General features: G+C 43.6%; 1 pseudogene; it reads left to right on the forward strand.

The window, feature by feature from the left end:
- Positions 1-3,250: 3,250 nt before the first annotated feature.
- Positions 3,251-4,241, forward strand: LOC148774032 (highly divergent homeobox pseudogene; annotated as a pseudogene).
- The last annotated feature ends 2,300 nt before the right edge of the window (positions 4,242-6,541 follow it).

The following is a 6,541-nucleotide window of genomic DNA, read 5'->3' on the forward strand; positions in this document are numbered from 1 at the left end:
GCTCAGTGGAAAAGAATCTGCCTGCCAGTGCAGGAGACTCAGGTTTTATTCCTGGGTCAGGAAGATCCCCTGGAGGAGGGAATGGCAACCCACTCCAGTATTCTTGCCTGGAGAATTCCATGGACAGAGGAGCCTGGCAGGCTGCAGTCCATGGGGTTGCAGAGAGTCGTACATGACTTAGTGACTAAACAACAACAGAATTTGATAACTTACTAGGTTCTACTTGGGACTCAGCTTCTGTTCATCCCTTTCCCCCTGCATTTAGTTTTGTAATTTGCTGTCACACATTCTTTCTGCATATATGCATTTTCTAATCATCTATTGTTATTTTTCTAATGGTGAGCAAGATAAAGCTTCCTCAAGGTGTTTAGCTTTGTAGGCTCTGGCTCCCAAGCATAAAGGCTACTTCCATTAGCATGGTCCCCTAGAGAATTTGCACCCAGCTCACTGGGGGCCTTTAATCAATATTAAATGAGTTAAATCAATATTAAATGTACTTGTTCACTGTGGCAGCATGAAGTGAGAGGTTTGAAAGGTAGGGCTTTTTGATAGACAGTTTGGAAGGAAAAGACTCTCTCTCCCAGGGCACATGGCACACAGTTGTCTAAAATGAAAGGTTCCTGTGATTATGGGTATCATCCAGGGGACATACTTCAGTAGGTTCTGTTGCTGCAGCATTAGACCAGATCCTTAGCTGCTGGCATAAGAGGTGAGGCTTTGGCTTCTCTTATGCCTGCTTTGTGGGGTAGGATGCTTGCAGGAGAGTCTGGGGGAGCTGTTTTCGGGAAAGGGGATTGAACAGTGCCACGAGAAACTGTGTATGCAGACAGAGCTCCAAGCTGTTGGTAAAGAGAGTTTCCTGTTTGGGCAGAGGCACATGGGCTTCAGAATTTCCCCACATCTCAGGTGTGAGAGCTACAGTTACCTCTAGGCTGTTTCAGCTAAATCGTGTGATCGGTACTTCTTTGATGAACCCAAGGCTCTCTAAAGGCTTGGCAATCTGGAAGGCTGATGTTTCAAAAGTGAACAGTTGTCAGACAACTTCCCTGACCTTTGAGGCATGAACTGGGCTTTCCCCTGCCTCCACCCCAGTTCTATTAGTAGTGCTTCCTGCCTTCTTCCACTCTTGAGTTTATTTACCGTGCGGTAGACTGAGCGTGAAATTCCCAGTTTGTTTACGTCTAACATATCCCATGTTCATCAGGCTCATCTCTCCTTAATTATGAAATGCTGAGATGGACCTTTGAAATGGAAGCCAAATCTTATTAAAGACTTAATCATAGGTCTTCAAGTTATGTAATCGCTTGTGATCTCCCTCTCTTGTTTCCTCTTAAGAAAATTTAGTTTGGTGTCAAATTTCTGTAAGGTCATTGAGCTAGAAGAGGTGCATTCAGTAAAAGTCTATCCAGGTTGTATAGAAAAATGTGTGTGTGTGTGTGTGTGTATGTAGGGAGAATGGATTCGTTTATGTAAACTGCATGTTCATTTAATCATTTTACATGCACATCCTTATTACTGTGTTAGAGATCATGTTGCCTTTCCTGGGTGAACCCTGGAAAAGTGAGGCTTGCAAGCCAGTTTTGCTTGACAGAATGATGAGCCTTGTTTCGTGGCCCACATCACTTAAACACTACCTTTGACTTTGGTGTGGGAGTCTGTGTCTAGGTTTGTCTTCCTGTATGATCCAGGAGCCTTCAAACCTCACTCCCAGAGGTCCATGAGACCCATTTCTCAGTGAATCCAGAAAGTTTTCCTGAGTTAGATAACGTTCGAGTCTGCCTAAGTCCTGGAGTCAAATGAGAAAATGCAGGAGGCTGTGATTACTGAAAAAAGCTGCCCATCGGGAGTTCATCCACCCAAGGCTGAAATAAAATGGGTAAAAAATGAAATGAGAGGCTTTGCTTACTTTTATTTCATTTTTTGCCAGCTGTAGCCAGAACTTTCCATTTGCCCATTTGCTAGGTAATATGCAAGTTACCCCGTGTTATCCCTGTCTATACTTCATAGCTCTTGAAAAATCAAACTGCCCTTTATTTTGACTGTTCTTCATCAAATACAAATGCTTACAAATACACCAAGGCATAAGGTCAGAAATCAATTCCATCTTCCTAAAATTACTTGCATGCGGGAGATGGCTACTCCAGGGAACCTGGTTCAATATCTCATATTTTACTCTTAGAGATTACTTATTTAGCTTCCTAATATCTGGACCATGCTATGGGATATCTTCTGTTATTTTCTTTTAAAGCAAAGAATTAAAAAATGCTTGATGAGAGGAGACTAGAGAGAGGAGGGAGGCCAGTGTTTAAAATCCAGCCCTTAACAGCTCTGGAGGAGCAGGTGGCCTAAGGGTCCTGCTTGGTGGCTTCTCTGGGCTCTCGAGCAGCTGCAGGTTGTGTTTTGTCCCAGTGGTCTAGGAGCCCTTCCTCACTAGTGTCACCAGTGTCCTAAATTAGTGGTCTTGTTTCTGGTGGCTCAGGTGGTAAGGAATCTGCCTGCAGTGCAGGAGACCCAGGTTCAATCCTTGGACCAGAAGGATCCCCTGTAAGGGAATGGCTACCCACTCCAGTATTCTTGCCTAGAGGATTCCATGAACAGAGGAAACTGATGGGCTACAGTCCATAGGGTCGCAAAGAGTCAGACATGACTGAGTGAATAACACTCACCTTCTTTTCAAAGTAGGTAGATGTTTCTTTTCATGAAGAAACTTACATATTTGTCGTATAGATTCTTTTTTCCCCATCAATAGATGTATCTCCTGTCATGGTGAACTGTGTTGCAAGTTATTTGATCCTAATGATTATGTAATAGATCAAAGCCCTGCAGTTATGTAGTGTTTTTTGAAAGGAAATTAATGATTTCAGGGTCATTTCTGTCATTTCACCCCTCTCCCCTGAATCCTGATAGTTTTTCTTGAGCGGGATAAAAAGGAGTAGAATTCTAGTCATTAAAACTTACATGTGTTCCTCCATCTTTCCAACTGTCCACCCATCCATCCTTCCAGTTCTCACCAGACACTGCTCTACGCGAGGCCCAGTGGTGGAACTGGGACTTGCGGTGAAGGAGACAGACAGGATTCACAGCATCATATAGCTCCCAGTCTATTGCAAGAAACAGAAAAGAAAAAAGTTGAACAGACACTAATGAATAATTTAAAAATAAAAAAAGCGGAGGAGGCAGTGAAGACCCAGGAAAAATCTCGCTGAATACGCCTGCCCCAGAACTGCCTTGATCTGGGATCTTCTTTCCTTCCTGTGACCGCACCACGCCCGAGATTTCAGGAAACCTTACTGTGCCTTGGATTACAGGGTGTTCTAGAAAAAGAGCACTACAAGATCGCACTCAGTTCAGTGACCAAGACTTAGCCACTCTTAAGAAGTACTGGGACAATGGCATGACCAGCCTTGGCTCTGTTTGTCGAGAAAAAATTGAAGCAGTTGCAACTGAATTAAATGTTGACTGTGAAATAGTTCGGACATGGATTGGGAATAGAAGAAGAAAATATCGTTTAATGGGGATTGAAGTTCCACCTCCAAGAGGAGGCCCTGCTGATTTTTCTGAGCAGCCCGAATATGGTTCTTTGTCTTCACTCACACCAGGAGAGGAAGCTGGTCCTGAAGTAGGAGAGGATAATGACAGAAATGATGAAGTATCCATCTGTTTGTCTGAAGGAAGTTCTCAAGAGGAGTCAAATGAAGTTGTTCCAAATGAGGCAAGGGCTCATAAGGAAGAGAACCATCATGCAGTATCTGCAGATAATGTGAAAATAGAAATTATTGATGATGAAGAAAGTGTCATGATAAGTAATTCTGAAGTAGAGCGAGTGAATTCGTTCTTGGATTATAAGAATGAAGAAGTCAGATTCATTGAAAATGAGTTAGAGATTCAGAAGCAAAAAAATTTTAAACTTCAGACATTTGTAAGAAGCTTGATACTAGCTATAAAAGCTGACAATAAGGAACAACAACAGGCATTGCTGTCAGATTTACCTCCTGAATTAGAAGAGCTGGATTTCAATCATGCCTCGCCGGAGCCTGATGATACCTCATTCAGCGTGTCTTCTTTATCAGAGAAGAATGCCTCAGACAGTTTGTGATTGGGGTGGGGGAGGGATATATGACACAGCCTTTTGGCTAAACAACAGGTATGCATTTCAAGATAGTTGCATTGTGCTGCCCCGAAATTCTTCAGTTGGAAAAATATATTGTTGAAGCAATGTATTCTGTGAAGGATGAACGAGATATAATGGCTGTGGTGCAAAATGGTACAGATGGTACAAAAAAAAAGTATGTAAAATTTAAAAAAAATAAAAATAAAAAAAGCAATTTAGATAGCAGTAACTTCCATGAAAGAAATGAGACAAGTAGTGTGGCGGAGGGACAGAGATGGTGCAGACCTTTGCACCTTAGATGATCAGGGCACGTTTGCCTGAGGAGTCAACGTTTGAGTCAAGACCCTGGCCTGTTAGAAAGACCGGTCCATGCCAAGACCTGGGGGAGAGCGTATTAAGAGGGCGAAAGAGCAAGTGCAGAGGCCCTGGCATGGAATGAACGTGATAGACCTTAAGAACAGAAAGGAGGCAAGGAGGGAAGTGGAGATGATGGAAGAAGAGGTGGCATGGAGTTGTGTTTAAGTACCGTGGACTTGGGGCTTCCTAGGTGGCTCAGTGGTAAAGAATTCGCCTGCCAAGGTGGGAGACACAGGAGACTTGGGTTCCATCCCTGGGTCGGCAGGATCCCCTGGAGAAGGAAGTGGCAACCCACTGCAGTATTCTTGCCTAGAAAATCTCATGGACAGAGGAGCCTGGTGGGCTACAGTTCAGGGTGTCGCAAAGAGTTGGATGTGACGGAGTACACACACCCACACACCCCTCACCATGGACTTGAGAGCTGTGTGTGCCTGGACTGGAAGCCCAGGCGCTCCACTAATAGCTGTGTGACCCTGGATAAGTTTCTTCACTTCTTGATCGATGCCTAGTAATTGCATTAATTCTATAGACACAAACCTTACAATGTCTGGGTTTAAAAAATAAAAATTGCTAACCTAGGTCAGTACCCTTCTTTTGGAGAAGAAACTGCAACTTACTGGCAGGTTTCATTTAACTTACTTGTGAAGTATGGTATACAGGACTGTGTTCTTATTGTACGTTCATAAAATGCTGCCAAAGCTTCGCTCTGCTTTTTTTTCACCATCAGTCCTAGTACTTTCCTTGAAGGTCAATATTTGACCACAACTGACAGTTACCTCTGCATATATATGCTTAAATCTTACATATGAAAATACATAGTTTTGTTTTCATAGATAATATTAAAAATATCTTTTCTAAAAATTGTGACAAAATACTCATAACATAAAATTTACCAATTTCACCATTTGTAAGTGCACAGTTCAGCAGCATTAAGCCCATTCCTGTTGTTTGGCTAGAACATTTCAGTATTTTCTTGTTGGTTATAGAGCAGAATGACCTTTTTCGTCTTGAAATCAGAAAGCAAGCGATGGGCAGTTGCTCTGTAACAGTCATTTGAGGTTCCAAGCTGGCCCAAGTGGAGCTTTAGCTAATGAATTATGGAGGTGAGATACGTTTTAAATAAAGCGCTGCCAGAGAGAATGGCAGTCTGCTTTGTCTCCTGTTTGTTTTCCTTACTCATAATTTGAGGGGTGCTCAGATGGAGCCTGGTAAATAATGGCAGTGTGCTTTGTAATCAGACACCTGTCCATCCCATCACAACTGTCGGGATTCACAAGGGTCCCACCACATATGTAGTGGTGCTGGCAGCCCCACGCAGAGCCGAGCCACCCGTTAGTGGCTGAGAGAGTGAGAGAGGCTTAGGCTTTCCAGGAGGGGCCGGGCGCTGAATCCCAGGACGGGAAGCCCCCAGTGTCCCCACGGATTGGTCATCATTTTCCAAAACATCACTACTGGCAGGTCTTTAGAGTGGAGTGTATGGTTGTCAAGGATCGATTGTGAGGCTGGGTTTGCATAGTTAAGACTGTTGCAAAGGGGGTACATTAAACAGGTGAATTAAACTAGGGAGAATTTTATTCTTCTACCATGTGTCCATTACATCTCGAGGAGTTAGTTGTGTTAGAACTGGAAGTGTGTACATTTTGACAACCTTCACCCACCACCCCACCTCTGGCACCTTCTCAGTCTGTTCTCTGTATCTGTGAGCTGTGTAAGGGTGTGTGTGGTGTGTGTGTGTGTGTGTGTGTGTTTAGATTCCACGTATATGTGAGATCATGGACTGTTTGTCTTTTTTCTGATTTATTTCACTTAGCATAGTGAAGACTCTTGAGAGTCCCTTGTACCGCCAGGAGATCCAACCAGTCCATTCTAAGGGAGATCAGTCCTGGGTGTTCATTGGAAGGACTGATGCTAAAGCTGAAGCTGCAATACTTTGGCCACCTCATGTGACGAGTTGACTCACTGGAAAAGACTCTGATGCTGGGAAAGGTTGGGGGTGGGAGGAGAAGGGGACGACAGAGAGTGAGATGGCTGGATGGAATCACCGACTCTGTGGACATGAGTTTGAGTGAACTC

This window comes from Moschus berezovskii, chromosome 24 (genome assembly GCF_049115385.1).
Source record: "Moschus berezovskii isolate FMDL1 chromosome 24, NW_MosBer_1.0, whole genome shotgun sequence".
NCBI lineage: Eukaryota > Metazoa > Chordata > Mammalia > Artiodactyla > Moschidae > Moschus > Moschus berezovskii.